This window comes from Puma concolor, chromosome B3, assembly GCF_028749965.1.
Source record: "Puma concolor isolate L17-30 chromosome B3, mPumCon1.1.hap2, whole genome shotgun sequence".
In the NCBI taxonomy this organism is placed as follows: Eukaryota; Metazoa; Chordata; class Mammalia; order Carnivora; family Felidae; genus Puma; species Puma concolor.
This window is the reverse complement of record NC_141672.1, coordinates 91,922,095-91,941,476: the sequence shown is the minus strand read 5'-3', so window position 1 is coordinate 91,941,476 and position 19,382 is coordinate 91,922,095. Positions and strand designations below refer to the sequence as shown.

The window sequence follows — 19,382 nt, the reverse complement described above, 5'->3', positions numbered from 1 at the left end:
GTCTATTTGTGGTCCATGGAAACATTTTTAATTAAAAAAATAAAACAACAAATAATATTACACCAATTGTCTTTATAAATCTCTTTCTGACCTGAACTCTGTTATACTAAACAAATATATTTCTTATTCCCTGACTTTCTTTTTTCCATTCTCCTTTTCCTATTTTATTCCATATTGTATTAGTTAGCTTAGGTTACTATAACAAAATACCAGGAAGTGACTGGCTTACACTCTTATTTCTCACAATTCTAGAGGCTAGGAAGTCCAAAATCAAAGTACTGGCACATTCAGTACTGGAAAAGGGCTCTCTTCCTGGTTTGCAGACAATTGCCTTCTCGCTGTGTCCTTACAGAGAGAGAAAGTTATGGTCTTTCTTCCACTTCCTAGAAGAACAACAATCTCATTGCAGAGGGTAAGCATCTTTATGACCTCATCTAAACCTAATATCCTCACAAAGGTACCATCTCCAAATATTATCACATCAGGGATTAGGGTTTCAACATATGAATTTTGAGGAGGCACAAACATTTGGTCTATAACACATAGTAACCTTCCTCTCTGTAACAAACACTCCATGTCCCTTGCCACTCTTACATATAAACAGTCTGGATACACAGGCTCCGTATTTGAGACATCAATTTCTTATCCTGTTAAAGAGAATTGAAAACACGAGATATCTTTTTCCCTACTCTAGAACAGACCATAGAGTTTTTTAACCTTTGGATATTCAGTATCTCTGGTTGTATTCTCAAAAAGTTATACACAGTAAAATAAAAAACCTGTCAACATTATTCAAAGTATGAGAATAGAGAGCTTATTTGTTTCCTGGACTTAGGAATAACTCTAAACTCCATCCTTCTATCTGTAATGCATACTTTGTTTTTTTAAGTTTTTATTGAAATTCCAGTCAACATACAGTGTAGTATTAGTTTCAGGTTTACAGTATAGTGATTCACCACTTCCATATAACAACTAGGTGCTCATCACAACAAGTACTCCTTAATACTTTAATTTTTTTACATTCACCGGTTTTTACTATATTTGTAAGGTTGTTCGATCATTACCACTATCTAATTCCAGGATATGTTTAGCAATTAAAAAAAAATCTTATTACCAGTCACTGCCCATCATTTTTCTCCTCAGTTCCTGGCAACTACTAATGTACTTTCTGTCTCTATGGATTTACCAATTGTGGATATTTCATATAAATAGAATCATATGCGGCCTTTTGAGCTTGGCTTCCTTCACTTAGCATAATGTTTTCATGGTTTATCCATCCTATGACACGTATCAGTATTTTATTTTTTTATGAATGAATAAGATTTTATTGTACGTATGTAAATACCACATCTTATTAATGCATTCATCAGTTGATGGATATTTGGATTGTTCCTATGAGGTTTTGGCTGTTATGAATAATGCTTCTATAAATATTACAGGAGCATATGTTTTCAGTTATCTTGGGTATATAACTGGCAGTGGAATTGCTGGGTCTTGCAGTAAGTCTGTTTAACTTCTTGAAGAACTAACTTTTCCAAAGCAGCTGCATCATTTTATACTCCCACTAGCAACATATGAAGGTGCCAGTTTCTCCATATTCTCATCAGTACTTATTGTCCTTTTAAAAAAATTACTGCTGTAGCCATCCTAATTGCTATGAAGTGATGTCTCACTGTGATTTTGATTTGCATGTCCCTAATGACTAATGGCATTGCATATATTTTCATGTGCTTACTGACCATTTTGTATATTTTCATAGGAGAAATGTCTGTTTGAATCCTTGACCTAATTTTAAGTTAGGCTATTTGTCTTTTTATTGTTGAATTGTAAGGGTACTTTATATATATATATATCGGATACCAGACTCTTGTCAGATACATGACTTTAAATATTTTCTCCCATTACATGATTTGTTTTCTCATTTTTTTGATAGTGTCCTTTGACATACAAAAGCTTTTAATTTTGATGATGTCCAATTTATCTATTTTTTCTTTCGTTGCTTATGCTTTGGCATCATATCTAAGAAAATGTTGCCCAGTTCAAAATCACAAAGACTTACACCTGTGTTTTCTAAGAGTTTTATAGTTTTAGCTCATACATTTAGGTCTTTTATCCATTTTGAGCTATTTTTTTTAATACCGTGACATGGCAAGGTTCAACTTCATTTTTTTGCATATGAATATCCAGTTACTCCATTTGTTGACAAGACCCTTTTTCTCCCAGTGAATGGTTTGGGCATCTTTGTTCAAATTCAATTAACCATAGACGTACATATTTATTTCTGGAATCTTAATTCTGTTTCATTGATCTGTATGTCTATGACAGTCCACACTGTCCTAAATACTGAAGCATTATAGTTTTGAAATTGGAAGATGTGAGTTCTCCAACTTTATTCTTTTTCAAGATTGCTTTGGCTATTCTGGATTCCTTGTTTCCAAATACATTTTAGAATTAGCTTTTCCATTTCTGCAATGAAAGCAATTATAATTTTGAGAGACATTGCATAGACTCTGTAGATGAATTTGGGAGTGTGGTAATGAGTAATGGCCCCCAGCCCTACAAAAGATGTCCATATAACTATCCCTAGAACCCATGAATATGTCATATTACATGGCAAAAAAGACTTCACAGGTGTTATTAAGTTAAAGATCATAAGATACTCCTGGGTTATTTTGGAGAGCCCAACATAATCTTAAGTGTACTTATAAGAGAAAAGCACAGGGAGACTTGACTCCAAGAAAGGGCAATATGATGATGGAAGCAGAGAATGAAGTAATATGGCCACAAACAGGAATGAAGTCAACTTCTATGAGCTTGATGAGGCAAAAAAGAGAATCTCCCCCAGAAGCCTCCAGAAGGAAACATCTCTCCCAACATGTTGGCTTTAGCATCTAAGACCCCCATTCTTATTATTCTCTGGAGGACCTCTGACCTCCAGCACTGTAAAAGAATAAATCTGTGTGTTTTTTAACTACTAAATTGTGGTAAAATGGTATAGCAGCAATAAGCAGACTAAAATAAGAAGTATTTTCATGTTAACAATGTTGTCTTCCAACCCATGAACACAGGATGGTTTTGCATTTGTTTGTCTTCTTTATTTATTTTTTATAATTTTTTTGTTGAAGTATAATTAATATATAGTATTACATTAGCTTCAGGTGGACAACATATTTATCAACAAATCTATCATTACTGAATGCTCACCATGATAAGGATAGTGAACATCTGCCACCATACAATGTTGTATTATCGAGTATATTCCTTCATGCTGTGCTTTTCATTTCTGCAGTTTATCTATTTTACCCATCTCCCCACCCACCTCGCTTCTAGCAACCACCAGTTTGTTCTCTGTATTTAAGAGGTTTTGTTTTGTTTACTGTTTGTTTCTTGGTTTATTTTTTTGTTTTGTTTATTTTTATATTCTGCATGTAAGTAAAATCATATGTCTTTCTCCTTTTGACTTATTTCACTTAGCATAGTATCCTCTAGGTCCGTTCACACAAATGGCAAGATCTCGTTCTTTTTCTATGACTGAGGAATATTCTATTCTCCCACTTCATACCATATCTTCTTTACTCATCTATTGATGGGTTGGTTTCTTCCATATCTTTGCCATTGTAAATAATGCTTCAATAAACATAGGGTGCATATATCTTTTCAAATTAGTGTCTTTATTTTCTTTGGGTAAATACCCAGTAGTGAATTACTGAGTCATATTCACACCTTCTTTCATTTCTTCCAATAATGGTAGGTAGCTTTCAGTGTACAAGTCTTACACTTCTTTGGGTAAGTTTATTTTTTCCGTGATGTTTCCAGGGGAATTTCTCCTTAATCACATTTCCATGTTATTCATTGCTAGTGTGTGCTAGTCTATAGAAATACACTGATTTCAGGGCACCTGTGTAGCTTAGTTGCTTAAGCATCCAACTCTTGATTTCAGCTCGGTCATGATCTCACCGTTCATGGAATTGAGCCCTGTATGCTGTCAGCACAGAGCCTGTTTGGGGTTCATTCTCTCTCTCTCTCTCTCTCTCTCTCTCTCTCTCTCTCTCTCCCCCCCCTTTCCAAATAAATAAAATAAACTTAAAAAAATACACTGATTTTTGTATATTCATCTTGTATCATAACTTTAAATTATCCTCTTTATTTTTGGCTTAAAAAGTCCAAGAACTGGAGGTTATCTGTCGATGTCACTAAGCTTCTATGTTCATCATCCCCAGGGCTTCATTTTTCACTTGTGGATTCATGGCAGACTTAAGTGGACATACATTCATAATTACTTTTCACATTGACAGGGCTATAGGCCTTACTTTTATCTTATGACTTCATCAAAAATTTAAAATCATATTTAACTCAAATATATGAATTTTAATGTATTCTGGATATAAATTGTCAATGCCACCCTTCACAATCATATAGAAATAGTAATATTTTCATGTAAGTAAACAAAAAAATCCACCCATTTGTCCCTTCCTGCTTCTAACGCATCGCTAACTTTTCCTCTGTTAATTCATGGAAGTTCTAAAATTTTGCTACATTCTTTCAAATACGATTCCAAGGTGTGCCAGCTGGTGAGAATGGAGAAGCTCAGAAAATAAACTAGGAGAGCCATGGACATTGTCAATCCTTATAAACAATTACGTAATTCATAAGAAACCCTCAGGGAGCTGGCATTTCCCTGATAGAGCTGGCATTTGGAGAGCCTGGACATTACAGACAGGATAGCTGAGCCACAAGTGTATAATTTCTTTACTCCAGGACAGACAGCCTGAAGCCTTCACACAAAAGAAAAAGAAAAAAGGAAAAGAAAAAAAAAATGTTGCATATGTTCATGGCAGCCATACAAACCTTAGCATTTCACACCTTGTCAGAGTTATCGGGTACAGAGCTGTCCTTGAATCTAATTTTCATTCCAACAGAAGTGTGAGAAGTCAAATCATTCCACAGAAAAAAAGGGAAAGCTTTCTTCACTGTGTGGTTTTCTGCATTCATGTCCAAGGGGAATTCAGAAAAAAAATCACACATTAAAAAACATTAGGTTGTATTAGGTAGGTTCAATGCAAACTGCTTCACCTGATAATGGCAAATACAAACTCTAACTTGCCCATATTTAGAAAACTTACATTAGCAAATATTCCATTTACTTCTTACTTACTAAAGAGATTTACTTCTTACTTGTTACTGACTTATCCCAGTGTATTTGATGATTTTAAAAATATTTAATATTATGGGTTTTGAAGTATTAAGAAATTCAAATATATGTTAGGGAAAGTAGTAGAAAACCTAGGAAGAAGTTGTATGCACAATTTTTGTGTGAAATTCTTTCTTCATTTTGACTTACACACAAACCTACCAAAAAAAAAAGTGAGAACAGGAAGGCAAAGTGAGTTAATTCCCTTAAAATTCCACATTTATGAAAAAAAATCCTCCCTTTAGTATCACTTACTTTCCTAAGGACTAAAAAAATAGGGAGGGTGGACAATGTTATTGGAAAAAAATGTATTTCTTGACTTGGGTGGTGCTTTCATTGAGGATTACCTTGTGATAAATGACTGAGATGATAAAACTAATAATTGTATGATGAGATGGACTGATGGGTGGGTAAAGGGATAGATAGGTAGGTAGCTATGTGATAGAGCAAGTTAAATAAAATATTAATGGTAGTAGGGGCGTACATTAGAGTTCAGTGTAAAATTCTCTCAACTTAGCTGTGTGTTTTACATTTTCCTAATAAAATGTTGGGGAAAAAAAGTAAATAAATGTAAACCCTAGGCCTACTTTGAGTGGTCATGGGGAAGAAACTTCCACTCAAGTTTCCCGTGTACTGTATAGCTAAGTCTGCATGGGACATGGTAAGAACATCATAGAATTGTCAGGAAGACATAAAATTAGCCAAATAAACCTCTTATTTACTTAACTACTGAATTAAAACATCACAGCAATTTTTTGCCAAGATACAAAATAAATATAAGTAATGAATGGCATCATATTAAGAGACCTATTGTTGCTCAAGTAATTGGAGCCCTCACAAACATTTTATTCATGCCACAACTATGATAAAAGAGAATCCTGAGATTAAATCAATATGCATTAGAGGAAAACCTATTTTGTTTATTTGGACTTTCTGGCAGGATCATTTTTGTGCATAACATCAGAAGGCATCCTGCATGTTTCAGCTCGTATGAAGAGTATCTTAAAGTTAGGTAGTGACTGTGCAGCATGTGGCTGTCCTATAGGTCTGGTTAACACGTCTTTAACTGGGATTGTTTAAAATTGCAAAAAATATCTTAGTAGTAACATAAAGTCTCAATTCTATCTTCTTGCTTACCCTTAGTCTAATTTTTCACCCTGCCGAAGGTAGCCACTCACCTAATATTTTTGGTTATCATGTTCTTGCATATCTATAAAAACTATATTTCTATAAAGCTATAAAGTTTTAACAAGTGTGCATATTTAACAGCATATTTTTCTTGTGTTCTGTTATATAAATGAAATTATTGTGTACTGAAGCACTGTTCATCAACATCATGTTTGTGAGATTCATTCATGTTGTTACTTGTACCAATTTTTCACTTATTTTCTTTGCTGCATACTATTTCCCTGTATAATTATACCTCATTTATTTATCTGTTCTAATACTGACAGATATTGAGTTACTTTCATTTTGAAGCTATCACGAATTTTGTTGTTATATACATTCGTGTCCATATCTCTTTGGTGTAAATGGACGTACATTTCTTTTGGGGTATACTTAAGAGTGAAATTACTAGGGGCGCCCAGGTGGCTCAGTCGGTTAAGCCTCCGACTTCAGCTCAGGTCATCATCTCGCGGTCCGTGGTGTCGAGCCCTGTGCTGACCGCTCAGAGCCTGGAGCCTGTTTCAGATTCTGTGTCTCCCTCTCTCTCTCTGACCCTCTCCCGTTCATGCTCTGTCTCTCTCTGTCTCAAAAATAAATAAACGTTAAAAAAATTATTAAAAAAAAGTGAAATTACTGAATCATACGATAGGAAGATCTTCAGATTTAATTAATAATGCTTAATAGCTTTCCAAAATTATTATATTTAATTTATGCACTACAAGCAATGTCTGAAAGTTCCCAGTTGGCCATTCCTTGCCAACATATGATATCATTTTTATGTTAGCTATTATCTTGGGTATTAAATGGTATTCCACTCTGGTTTTCATTTTTATTTATTTGATTAATCAAGATATTGAGCAAGCTGTGTTTGCTTGGATATTCTTTTTTGTGAAAAGCATGTTCAAGTATTTTGCTCAGTTTTCTATTGAGTTGTCTAGTAGTTTGTTTTTGATTTGCAGGACCTCTTTATATATTCCAAATAGGATCCCATTGTTCGTGTTATGTGTTGCAGTTCTTTTTCCACATAGTATTTCCTTTGCACTCTGTTTTTTTTTTTTTTTTTTTTTTTCCAACGTTTATTTATTTTTGGGACAGAGAGAGACAGAGCATGAACGGGGGAGGGGCAGAGAGAGAGGGAGACACAGAATCGGAAACAGGCTCCAGGCTCTGAGCCATCAGCCCAGAGCCTGACGCGGGGCTCGAACCCATGGACCGCGAGATCGTGACCTGGCTGAAGTCGGACGCTTAACCGACTGCGCCACCCAGGCGCCCCTGCACTCTTTTTTTAATGAAATTTTTATTTCTATTTATAATTTTATTAATATTTTGCATCTTAATTTAGCCTCATTTTTTAATATTTTTAATAATTTTATGTCAATATTTAAAAATGATTCTATGTCATGATATTATTATGTAGCTATGCTGTATTCTTTTCTATAATTTTACTGGTTTTCATTTCATATTTAGTTCTAAAATTCACCTACAATGGATTTTTATTTTAGTTTTTCCCAAATGAATACTTTTCCAGCAATATTTTTTTTTTAACGTTTATTTATTTTTGGGACAGAGAGAGACAGAGCATGAACGGGGGAGGGGCAGAGAGAGAGGGAGACACAGAATCGGAAGCAGGCTCCAGGCTCTGAGCCATCAGCCCAGAGCCTGACGCGGGGCTCGAACTCACGGACCGTGAGATCGTGACCTGAGCTGAAGTCGGATGCTTAACCGACTGAGCCACCCAGGCACCCCTCCAGCAATATTTTTAATAGCATAATTTTCCCATAATTCTGCAGTGTCATAACATGGTTTTGTTTCTGTGCTCTATTTTATTCTATTCTATCCTATCCTGTATTTGTCTACCCAGAAACAAATAATTGACCTATTTAGTTACTATAGCAATTTGAATCTTGACATCCAGTAGAGAAAGTCCTTATACCACATTTTGTTCTTCAAGATTGTCTTTTTATTCTTGACTGATTGCATTGCCTCATAAATTTTAGAATCACTTGTCAATTTCCACAAAATTCAATCTGTATATTAGTTTCAGAGAACTGATACCTTTATGACATTGGCTTTTTCCAATCCATGTTTTACATTTCTGAAAGAAATTTTACACATTTACTATTACAACTACTATATTTGAATATAATATCAGAATAAGCACATAAGTTACCAATGCACAATTTAATACATTTTTAAAGGTAAAAGACCTCTTGTAACTAGCACCGAATCAAGAACTAGAATATTGCCAATGCTCTTGAAACCTCTGCTGTATCCCCTTTTAATTTACTTTTGAACATTAAATAATTAGAATCATCCAGTAAATTTTCTTTTGGTTGATTTTTTTTACCAACATTATATTTATGAAATTCACTTATAATTTTACATATATTTTACTCATTCATTCTAATTGCTGAATATATAACATTTTGTAAACACATACATTATTTTATCCATTCTATTGATGAGCATGTGAGAGATTTCCAGTTTGGGGCTGTTATGAATAGTGCTATTATAAGTATATATATAAATTTTTATTGGTTTCATACCTTGACATGGCATTGCAGAGTATGCATCCTAGAGTATGCATATAATTACTTTTGGTAGATGTTGCCAAGTAGTTTTCTAAAGTGGTTGTATTAATGTTTGATATTTTTGTGCTATTTAAAAATAATATATTTAAAATGCTTAGTTTATTCTAGCTTATGGTGGAGAGAAATGCAATTGATTTCTATTTTATATCTGCATTATATACAGCAACTTTATTAAGGTTATTTCTCAATTTTAAATTTTCGATTATAGTTTCTTTGAGTTGTCTACATATGGAATCAGTCTATATATTGATTGTATAGAATATATATGACAGTTTTTCCTTCCTTTATAATTCTTACACCTTGGCCTTGATCTATTGTATAATGTATAATAGAAACAGTGATAATGACATGCTTGTTTCCTTGATCTCAGAAGAAAAGTTTATAGTGCTGCACCATTGAAATTGGTATTTTCCATGAGTTTTGTTACACATCCTTCCTGTTTCTAGTTTTCTGGTGTCTTATTGTGAATAGAGATTGAATTTTATCACGTGTATGTCTACATCCATTAAAATGATCATATATATTTCTTTTTTTTCTGTTAATTACTGTGGATTATACTGATTGGCTTTTAGGTATTAATTTAATCTTATATTTCTATAAGTGCAAATTAGTTACCATGAATTAATCTTTTGATGATTTCTGGATTCAGTATGATTGTTTTAAAAAATATTTTCCTATTTATGTCAAACAATAAGTTTAGCTTATAATTGTTTATATTATCTTATATCAAGAAGTTTTGACATGAATATCATTCTGGCTTCATAAAGCAGAGTTATTTTAAAGTTGAAATGATTTCAAATTTAAATTATTTTCTTTTTTTTTAATTTTTTTTTAACGTTTATTTATTTCTGAGACAGAGACAGAGCATGAACGGGGGAGGGGCAGAGAGAGAGGGAGACACAGAATCGGAAGCAGGCTCCAGGCTCTGAGCCATCAGCCCAGAGCCTGACGCGGGGCTGGAACTCGTGGAACGTGAGATCGTGACCTGAGCTGAAGTCGGACGCTTAACCGACTGAGCCACCCAGGCGCCCCTAAATTATTTTCTTCTTTAAATAAAATCATTCCTTAGGGAAGCTAGCTGGAATAGGAGTTTCCTTTATAAGGAAATTATAATCACAAATTCAATTTATTTAATAATTATAAGATTATTCATATTTTCTGTTTCTTTTTATGTCAGTTTTAGTAAGTGAATTTTCACTTCCTCTAAATTTAAGAGCTTATTGGCATAATATTATTTCTCTTATGTTTTTTAATGTCTAAAGCATTTACAATGATATCTCCTTTTATTATTGATTTATTTTCATGTTTATATACGTTTTGGTTCTTAGCTTTAAAAATAATTGGGGCATAATTCACATTATGTGTAATTAGTTTCAGGTATACAACATAGCAATTCAACATTTCCATCCATTCCCAGTTTTCATTACAATAAATGTACTCTTAAGTCTATTTCACTCATCCTCTAACCCACCTCTCCTCTGGCAACCACCAGTTTGTTCTTTGTATTTAAGTGTTCTGTTGTTGTTTTTGTTGTTGTTTTGTTTTGTTTTATGTTTTCTTTGTTCATTATTTTCTTAAATTCCACATATGCATGAAATCATATGGTATTTGTCTTTCTCTGTCTGATTTATTTCACTTAGCATTATATCCTCTAAGTCCATTCACATTGTTGCAATAGCAAGATTTCATTGTTTTTTATGACTGCATAATATTCTATTGAGTATATACATACCACATCTTCTTTAAACAATTTTCTACTGATGGACCCTCAACACCAGAAGAACAAATAATCTGATTAAAAATGGGCAGAAGACCTGAATATATTTTTTTTCCCTAAGAAGATGTACAAATGACCAATAGACACATGCTCGATATTACTAATCATCAGGGAAATGCAAATCAAATCCATAATTAGATATCACCTTATATCTGTCAGAATGGTTAGAATCAAAAAGACAAGGAATAATAAGTGCTGGCAAGGATGTTGAGGAAAAGGAACCCTCATGCACTATTGTGGGAGTGCTACTTGGTACAGCCACTTCAAAAAACAGTATGGGTTTCCTTAAAAAGTAAAAAATTGAATTACTACATTATCCAGCAATTCATCTACTGAGTATTTACCCAAAGAAAATGAAAACAATAATAAAGATAAGTGCACCCCAATGTTTATTGCAGCATTTTTTAAAATAGCCAAGATATGGAAACAACCCAAGTGTCCTTGAAATCTCCTTTTAAATTCTTGCTACTGAGTATTGTGACTTCTACATATAAAACCATGTGTTTCTTCTCTTATGTGTTCTATAATTTTAGTTCATTCTGCAACTTTTCTTGCTTAATACCATTTTAGGAGGTCCTTGGAAAATTATTTAACAAAGAACATTCATTTCAGTAAACTGTCAAAGGCCTCTCTGTATGAAATAGTGAAATCTGAAATACTGGAGTCTCAATAAATACAACTCAATAATACACACACAGTTTCTAATCCAAATATGTGTTCTAATTCCAAAGTTTTCCCAAATTAGGAAAATCAGGTTTTTATTTTATAACCCATGCTCAACTGGAAATGATAGTGTGTCACAGGTTAGTTGGCTTAGTAAGCAGACCCTTGACACAGAGATTAGCATGCTGGACATTTATTAGACAGTGAGTGCTCTTATGATCAATACTCATGCAAAGGAAGGGAAGGGTGGGCAGGGAAGGGAGCAGGTCTGGGCAGATGGAGAAATTCAGTTGTGATAAAATCTCAGGAGATGCCTCAGCTAAACCTGTGTGAAACTCTGAAGTTGGAATGATTTTCATATTTGTCCTAAGTTTGAGCGGGAAGGCTAAACCTACCTATCCCCACATTGTTAAGTCAAGGTCACTTTTAGGGTATTTGAGGCCCTTGACAAATACTTTTGTGAGGTCTATATAAACAATTTGATTTTAAAAATGGATCAAAGTGGTGGGGGCGCCTGTGTGGCTCAGTTTGTTAAACTTCCAACTCTTATTCCAGCTCAGGTCATGATTTCACAGCTGTGGGATCAAGTCCCACATCTCTGCACTGGGCAGAGCCTGCTTGGGATTCTCTCCCTCTCTCCCTCTCTTCCTCTCTCCCTCTCTTCCTCTCTCCCTCTCTTCCTCTCTCCCTCTCTCCCTCTTCTCCCTCTCTCCCTCTCTCCCTTTCTCCCTCTCCCTCTCTCCCTCTCTCCCTCTCTGCCTCTCCCTCTCTGCCTCTCCCTCTCTATCTCTCCCTCTCTTCTACCCATGCTTTCTCTGTCTGTCTCTCAAAATAGATAAATAAACACTAAAAAAAGATTCTTAAAAAAATGGATTACAGGGGCATCTTGGTGACTCTGTTTAAGTGTCTAACTCTTGATATCAGCTTAGGTCTTGATCTCAGGTTATGAATTGGGCTCCATGCTGGGCATGAAGCTTACTTTAAAAAAAATGACTTACAAAATTCATAGGCCCATGTGATACATGGTGATATCTTGATGAAGATTTAGAATAACAGAGATGAGTTATGTATTTCATTCTCGTCAATTCGTGAAGAATCTACAAAGTGTTCAGAATCCAAATCTTTCTGGTGAGTTTCAGGAATTATCTCTTTGCCTTCTTTATTGCCAAATGGGTCAGTCATGGATACTTTCTTGTTCTCCAACCTACCCTCTTTGAAAAGAAGGTGGCAACACTGTTTTTACTCAAAATGTCATGGATTTTTGGAGTCTATAGTGAAGCAATATAAATTGTGTTGCTTCTGCAGTACCCTTATATCATTTGTCTAATGATAGTTACATCATAACTGTGATGCTGTGTCTTCCATTATGCTATTTATGAAAACTGGCTTCCAGTGACCCTCTTAGGTTGTTATTATGCTTCGTTGATGATGACTATAATTGTAAGTCTTACCCAGGATACACCAGAAAATCTGAATGGTAATTCATTCTGTGTTCATGCTATATTTACTACTAAGAATTTTATAACATAAGTACAGAACAGAGTAGTTTCTAATCTTTTCCTCTTAAACTCTTTAGGACATAATCCTTCTGTACCTTGAATGTGAACACTTTCAGAGTTAATTGCCTATGTTGTATACATAATGGAAGAATAGGTGAGAAGCCTGTGGGATAAGAAAAAAGAATGCTCACTCTCGCATAAGGAATACCCATCTCTCATCTGACACAATTTAAAATTGACCTAGGAAAGCTTGAGGAAAAAGGGGGATATTGATTGGATGGGCCATTGGTATTGTGGATCAATGATATTGAAAGCCACTAAAGGATTTAGTTGTGGCCATACCTGATGGACTACCCAACTTGTGGCATAGAACTTGTGGAGGAGTTAAAGGGACTATGCTGGGTACCAGCAGCAGGAGGTTTACAGGGTAAAGGATGCCTATTGCTATCCTCATTTCTCTTGGGTACAGACAACTGCTCTACAACCAAGAACAGGTAAAAACCAACAAGGGTATATACCAAGCAGTTCAAGCTCAAGAACTGATGGCAAACTGTTGGTAGTACAAAGACCTAAACTCATTCTATGTCCAATGTGAAAGTCACCCCAGATCAGTACCCCAGCCCTATTCTGGTGACCAAACCTCTCATGATACCATAAAATATAATGTTTTCTAACCACCTTCTTGTGATGGGAGCTATGTTTGTGGGGCCTTAGGATGAGCACATAGATATAAGTCCTGGACAGGTAAACCCTGTGCAGGGCTGGGATGGGTTGGTATAAAATTGATTAGTGCCCTAAATGGGAAAAGATGGGACTGGATCTACATTGGTCCACATCTAGCTCTGGGATCATGGAATCCCACCCAGATGGCACAATTGGCCTCAGCTGGTTCCAGGCACTGGAGGAGGACTTAGAATATTTTGAGGAAGGAACTACAAAAAGACCCTGAGAGCCCTGAGTCACAGTGATTGTAGAGTCACCACTTTCCTGTGACTAAGGGCAGTATTGATCTTAGTCATTTGAGCAGTCACCCTGGGAAAAGGACCTACCCTGGGAGAGGTGGTTCTCTTCATCTCAAGTAACCATGATAGTATAAAGGGCTGACAGCAGAAGGCTTTCTTTTGGCAACATTCCCAGCAGATACCAGAGAAAGTAATAAACTCTTCATTCCAGAAAGGGGAATCTGGGTTGTATGTCATGGCTTCTACCACAGAGAACTATTTCAAAACAAACAATATCTAGAGTTGTTTCACATGTGTTTGCACTTTTAATTTAAGAGATATGAACTTATGATAAATAATGGATATTTCTAAACTATTTTACTGCATATTTTTTAATATCCTTAGACTAATTATAATTTAGTCTACATTTAGCAAATTTAATTTGAAAAGAAATAAAAGGTAAAATCAATGCAGTGGTTATAAAATGCTGCTTGCAGGTATTTTGAAATAAGACAATTCCACTTTTTAATATCATAGAGACTTTGGCCAATTGGTAATAAATTATTTGGCCCATAAAAGTAAAGTGTGTTTTCTTCACACACATGTAAAACTTACTGAATCCCGTAAGAAAACAAAACTTTATTCCAAAATCATGTCTTAATTTAAATTTGATGGCAAACCTATTTCCCAGTGTTGTGTTAAGTGTTTCAGCCAGCAGGAAATGCTACAAGTCTGGGTACAATAGTGATAACATAATGCTCAAAACCCAGTGGGCACCAGATGTGGATCAAGAATCATTTACTTGCCATTACATTCATCATGTGTTCATAGTTGTTTCTTTATCTTTTTTTTTTCTTTTTCCCACTCTGCCTCCAGCTGCTAGTTTCTGTCTCATTCTTCTTCCTCTATGTCTATCACTTTCTTCTTTATGTTATTGGTATTCTACTCCACTTGTATCCTACCACTCTATCTGGCTTATCCCTCTTTATTTAAAGAATCTTATGCCCATTCTCCTTTCTCTCTATTATTTTCCTTTCTATTGACTTTTTTTTCTTCTCTTCCTTTTCTAGTCAAAATATATTTATAAATATATTTTAGTTTAATCATATGTAATAATTATTGGATTTAATTATAATTTCTTTTTGCAATTTTAAAATATTTTTTAAAATTTTCTCTATAAACAAAATATAAGACATAGAGTCAACATTTATAGATATGTATGCACCTTTCTTTTTTATTCCTATTAATCATTGACTCCTGAGAGAACAAAGTTTTCCACCCCTTCCTGGAGGCTTATCTATTGTTGTGTGACAGAAGAATTGGAAAGGAAGTGCTGTACAATTTTTATATCCTTCATCACAATATTTCAGTCATTCTCCAACCATAGCTGTTGCCCAGTCCTAAAATTTCAAGGTGGACTGACTTCTTTTCTGAAGTTGTGTTGGAGAAGACTTTTCATGAGGTACTCCAGGGAAATTGTATGCAAATCTAATGACCAGTTGAACACCCAGGGAGAACTCAAGCTAACTCAGTCCATCACTTTCTAGGAGTATAAACAAACAACTTTTAGTTCTACCTTCTTCTCTTTTTCCTCTCCTTATTTTATGATAGTGAGGGCCTCTGCTCTAAGTCATATCTTAACAAGTTTGGATTCCACCACGTACACTTTAAATTCTTTCAGGACACAGTAGTCAGGAAGACACATTACTCAGTGATTCAGTGAGTTATCACAAAGGGAGTCTTGGCTTTTAAGGTAGGGAGATGACAATTCTTACTAATTTTCCTTGTTGTAAGCTTTAATAGTGGAATTTTAACACTTGGCCACTTGGATGCTTTCGTCTATTTCTGTGGGGAGGGGTTTTTTATGCAGTTTTTCAAATCATACCCTAGAGGCAACCACTTACTCTAAACACCAAGGCAGCTCTGCTCATGATGTGTGAGTAACAATTAAGATCATCAAAGAAAAGAGAAAAAAAGGCGGAAATTTCATCGACCTAGTTGTTAATATGAACAGAATGTTCTATCAAGTACAGAATGTTCTATCAAGTTCTATCAGATCAGTTTATAGCCAAAAGGACACAACTCCCTATCCCTTCTGCTTTTATTTCTAAGTTAAGGAGAATATTCTCAGATTCTGTCTCACTCATTCACTCCAGTAACAAGTTGAACCCTGACTTCATTCTAGGCATATAGAAAGAATGTCTTCAAGAAACTAAATTTCTAGGGGGATGTGTGAACATTGCATTAAATAATAATAAAATGTAGCCAACCTGTGTAAAAACTATTATTCCTGCTCTACCTTCTCTTCTTACTATAGTATATATAATCTTCTAACATTCAGTACAATTTCCTCTATCTTTGTGTTTACCACGGGTAATGTTTATTCCTCACTAGAACATAAGTTTCATAGGGCAAGTATATTTGGCTGTTTTTATCAACAGTGTTCCCAAACACCTAGAAAACGTGGCTTATATAAAGTAGGTATTGCTTAAATGAATAAATTATAACTTACCTGTAAGGTCTAGAATATATGCTGTGGTGCATCATCAAGAACTTTTCTTCCCAGGCAATGCACCCATACTTCTGGAGCTACTGGCCGTTGATAGCAGCTTAGAGTCATGTCCGCCACTGGATAATGCCTTCAGCTCCAGTAACTGTATTGCCTGAGATTGTATATCCTTTAGAATTGTGCCCTAAGTCCAATGACTGCATGATGCTGGGATACAAACACTTCATCCCCTTTCCTTAATTTGGGACAAGTTTGAAGGACATCCCAGCTTCAGAACTGGTCAGATAAGATTAGACCTATTTGCAACTGGGCCATGAGTCAGATTCTCCTGCCTTACTTTAATAGATGTCGCTGCCCAGAGCTAGCAATTCTTTAAGAGTCTGTTATTCTAAACCAAAATAGATATAAAAACATTGACTAATTTTTCCTTCACATACCAGGGATGATTTCAGTGAGTATTTATTGGGCAAATAAGGACATAAACAGCATTGAAGTAAATGACACAATTTATACAAAGGCAGAGAAACATAGATAATGTTGTGTGTTCATCATGGCTTCTGTTTTCTTCTATTCTACTGATGAACTAAGAGGAATTCAGGGGTTATAAGCAGAGATGTATCATTTTTCTTTTTGTTGGTAGAAAACTAAAGAACAAAACTGGAACATCGATTTTCCAGATTAGGGGACATATTTTATTATTCTTCATAACCCCTTCCCCCTTAAGCCATTGCCACCTCCCACTCCCAATGCTTTGTGATATAATTGGACATTATGGACTCTTCAGTGTTAGTTGATTCAATAAATGAAAGATTGTCCTAAAGTAAGGTAGAAGAATACTGTATACATTAATTAAGAATACATTTTAGACTAACAACAGTTCCAAGTTTATCCTTTAAGATTAATAACCTGAACAGCCTGAATATAGAATAGGGTCCACAAATGTACCAAGAAGAAAAAATTGTTAATTATATTAAGAAAGTATATAAAGAAGTGATTCTTGTTACTAATTTTGACTGTTTCTCTCAATAACTGTATTGCATATCTGATAATAAGCTTCCAAATCTGTTTGTGTTGCCTTCTTCCCTTTGAGCAACTTCTGAGTATATGAATGTACCATAGAAATGTTTTACAAGAGTTCTTGTAGGATGGGAAAGCATGGAAACTTGCTCTGAGCACAGTATCCAGTGCAGAGAACTGTAAGCAATTTTCTAGAATTTCCTCTAAAAGAACTTTGTGTGTTGGATTTTATAGTTTTTTTATTTTATTATTATTTTTTTTTATTTTAGAGAGAGTGAGCATGCAAGCACATGAGCAGGGGAGAGGTAGAGAGAAAGGGAGAGTGAGAATTTCAAGCAGGCTCCATGTTGAGTGCAAAGCCTGATGTGGGCTCATCTTGATTTCATGACCGTGAGATCATGACCTGAGCCAAAATCAAGAGTTGGACACTTAACCGATTGAGACACCCAAGTGACCCTAAAAGAACTTTGAAAACTTGTACACCTTGCTTGCTTATACATTTTTAGGGTTATATTATTTTTAATCTATAATTTTCACCATAATTGTAAATGGTTATAGGAATTATAATTTCTGCCGTGTTGTAAATGTTAACATTTAAAAATAAAATTTTCACATCATTCTTCTAAATGTTTTCAAAGAACTCTAAATACTATATAGTGCTTTAATAGTCACCACCATCCACTGAAAAAATACTTGAAGGAGTTCTGTTTTTGCATTCAGAAATTTTAAAATAGGTACTCTTTTTCCATAAACGTATGTTTCCATTAACTTCCTTCACATAATTTTATGCTAATATATTTTTCATAAAAATATTTTTGATTGCACTATCATATTCTATACAACAAAAAGAAAACAAAATATTTGTATACTCCTATAGAGAGAAAAAAATAATTTTTTAAAAAATCCTGTAATCCTGAGATTTTCAGCTTTGAAAAATGTCCTCTGGACTGATTATTACTAATGTCACAGTTGATTAAAAATTGTATTTTAAATTTTGATAAGTAATTTAAACCAGAAAAATTTGTTGGAGGGCACCTGGATGGCTCATTTGGTTAGGTGTCTGACTCTTGATTTCCTCTTAGGTCATGATCTCACAGTTCATGGTTTGAGCCTTGAACTGTCAGTGCAGAGCCTGCTTGAGATTCTCTCTGTCCCTCTCTTGCTGCCCCTCCCCTTCTCTCTCTCTCTCTCTCTCTCTCAAAATAAATAAATGCGGGGTGCCTGGATGGCTCAGTTGGTTAAGCATACAACTTTGGCTTGGGTCATGATCTCAAGGTTCACGGGTTCGAGCCCCACGTTGGGCTCTGTGCTGACAGCTCAGAGCCTGGAGCCTGCTTCAAATTTTGTATCTCCCTCTCTCTCTACCCTTCCCCTGTTTATGCTCTGTCTCTCTCTGTCTCTTATAAATAAATGATAAAAATAATTTAAGATTTTTAAAATAAATAAACAAAAAATTGTTGGATATCAATCTGTTACAGGTATGGGTAGAGCTTTTCTTTTTCAATTTATCACATTGCTAGAAGAAGACAGGTTCCTATACCAATTCAAATTCCACTATCTGGTTGTTATCAGTGTAAACACTGAGATAACTCATTTGTCTAAATAATTAGGTATAAATGGAAGGAGTTTTCTTGTAGTGATGTCACTTACATCTTTAAGCTTCTACAGAGTTATACGGCTCCCACCCCCAAAATCACAATGATCAAGCAATAAAAATTATGTGAAATACAACTTGTTCCTACCTCAGCTATGTTGAAAGCAAAACAACATCAACAAAAATGTGCTGGTATTTTCTAAAGATGTGTTATATTAGCAATACAGTCATTCAGTTCTTCGGCATCTATAGTAATATTTGTACCACCCTAGGTGTGAGTGTGTGCATGTGTGTGCATGTGTGTGTGTTCTAGATGCACGCTTTTAATTGCAATGGGAAGAAAGAGTATTGATTGTAAATGAGGTGGTAGGATAATGGAAGCAGAGGAGCACCCTTGTTCTTACACAGATCAGAAACTGTATTGAGAACATAT

At 34.9% G+C, this 19,382-nt stretch overlaps 1 long non-coding RNA gene across 2 annotated transcripts in view; it reads right to left on the bottom strand.

Annotated features, from left to right (window-relative positions):
* The window catches only part of LOC147580207 (uncharacterized), a 65,888-nt gene extending 49,217 nt beyond the window's left edge, over positions 1 to 16,671 (bottom strand). Inside the window, exons 1-2 of one of the 2 annotated variants that reach the window (XR_015252633.1) lie at positions 16,342 to 16,671; positions 4,849 to 4,982 (exon numbers count right to left, since the gene is read on the bottom strand). This is a non-coding gene — a long non-coding RNA (uncharacterized LOC147580207). The remainder of the gene's footprint in view (positions 1 to 4,848; positions 4,983 to 16,341) is intronic. The other variant, XR_015252632.1, reaches the window with a different exon arrangement.
* Between the last annotated feature and the right edge of the window lie 2,711 nt (positions 16,672 to 19,382).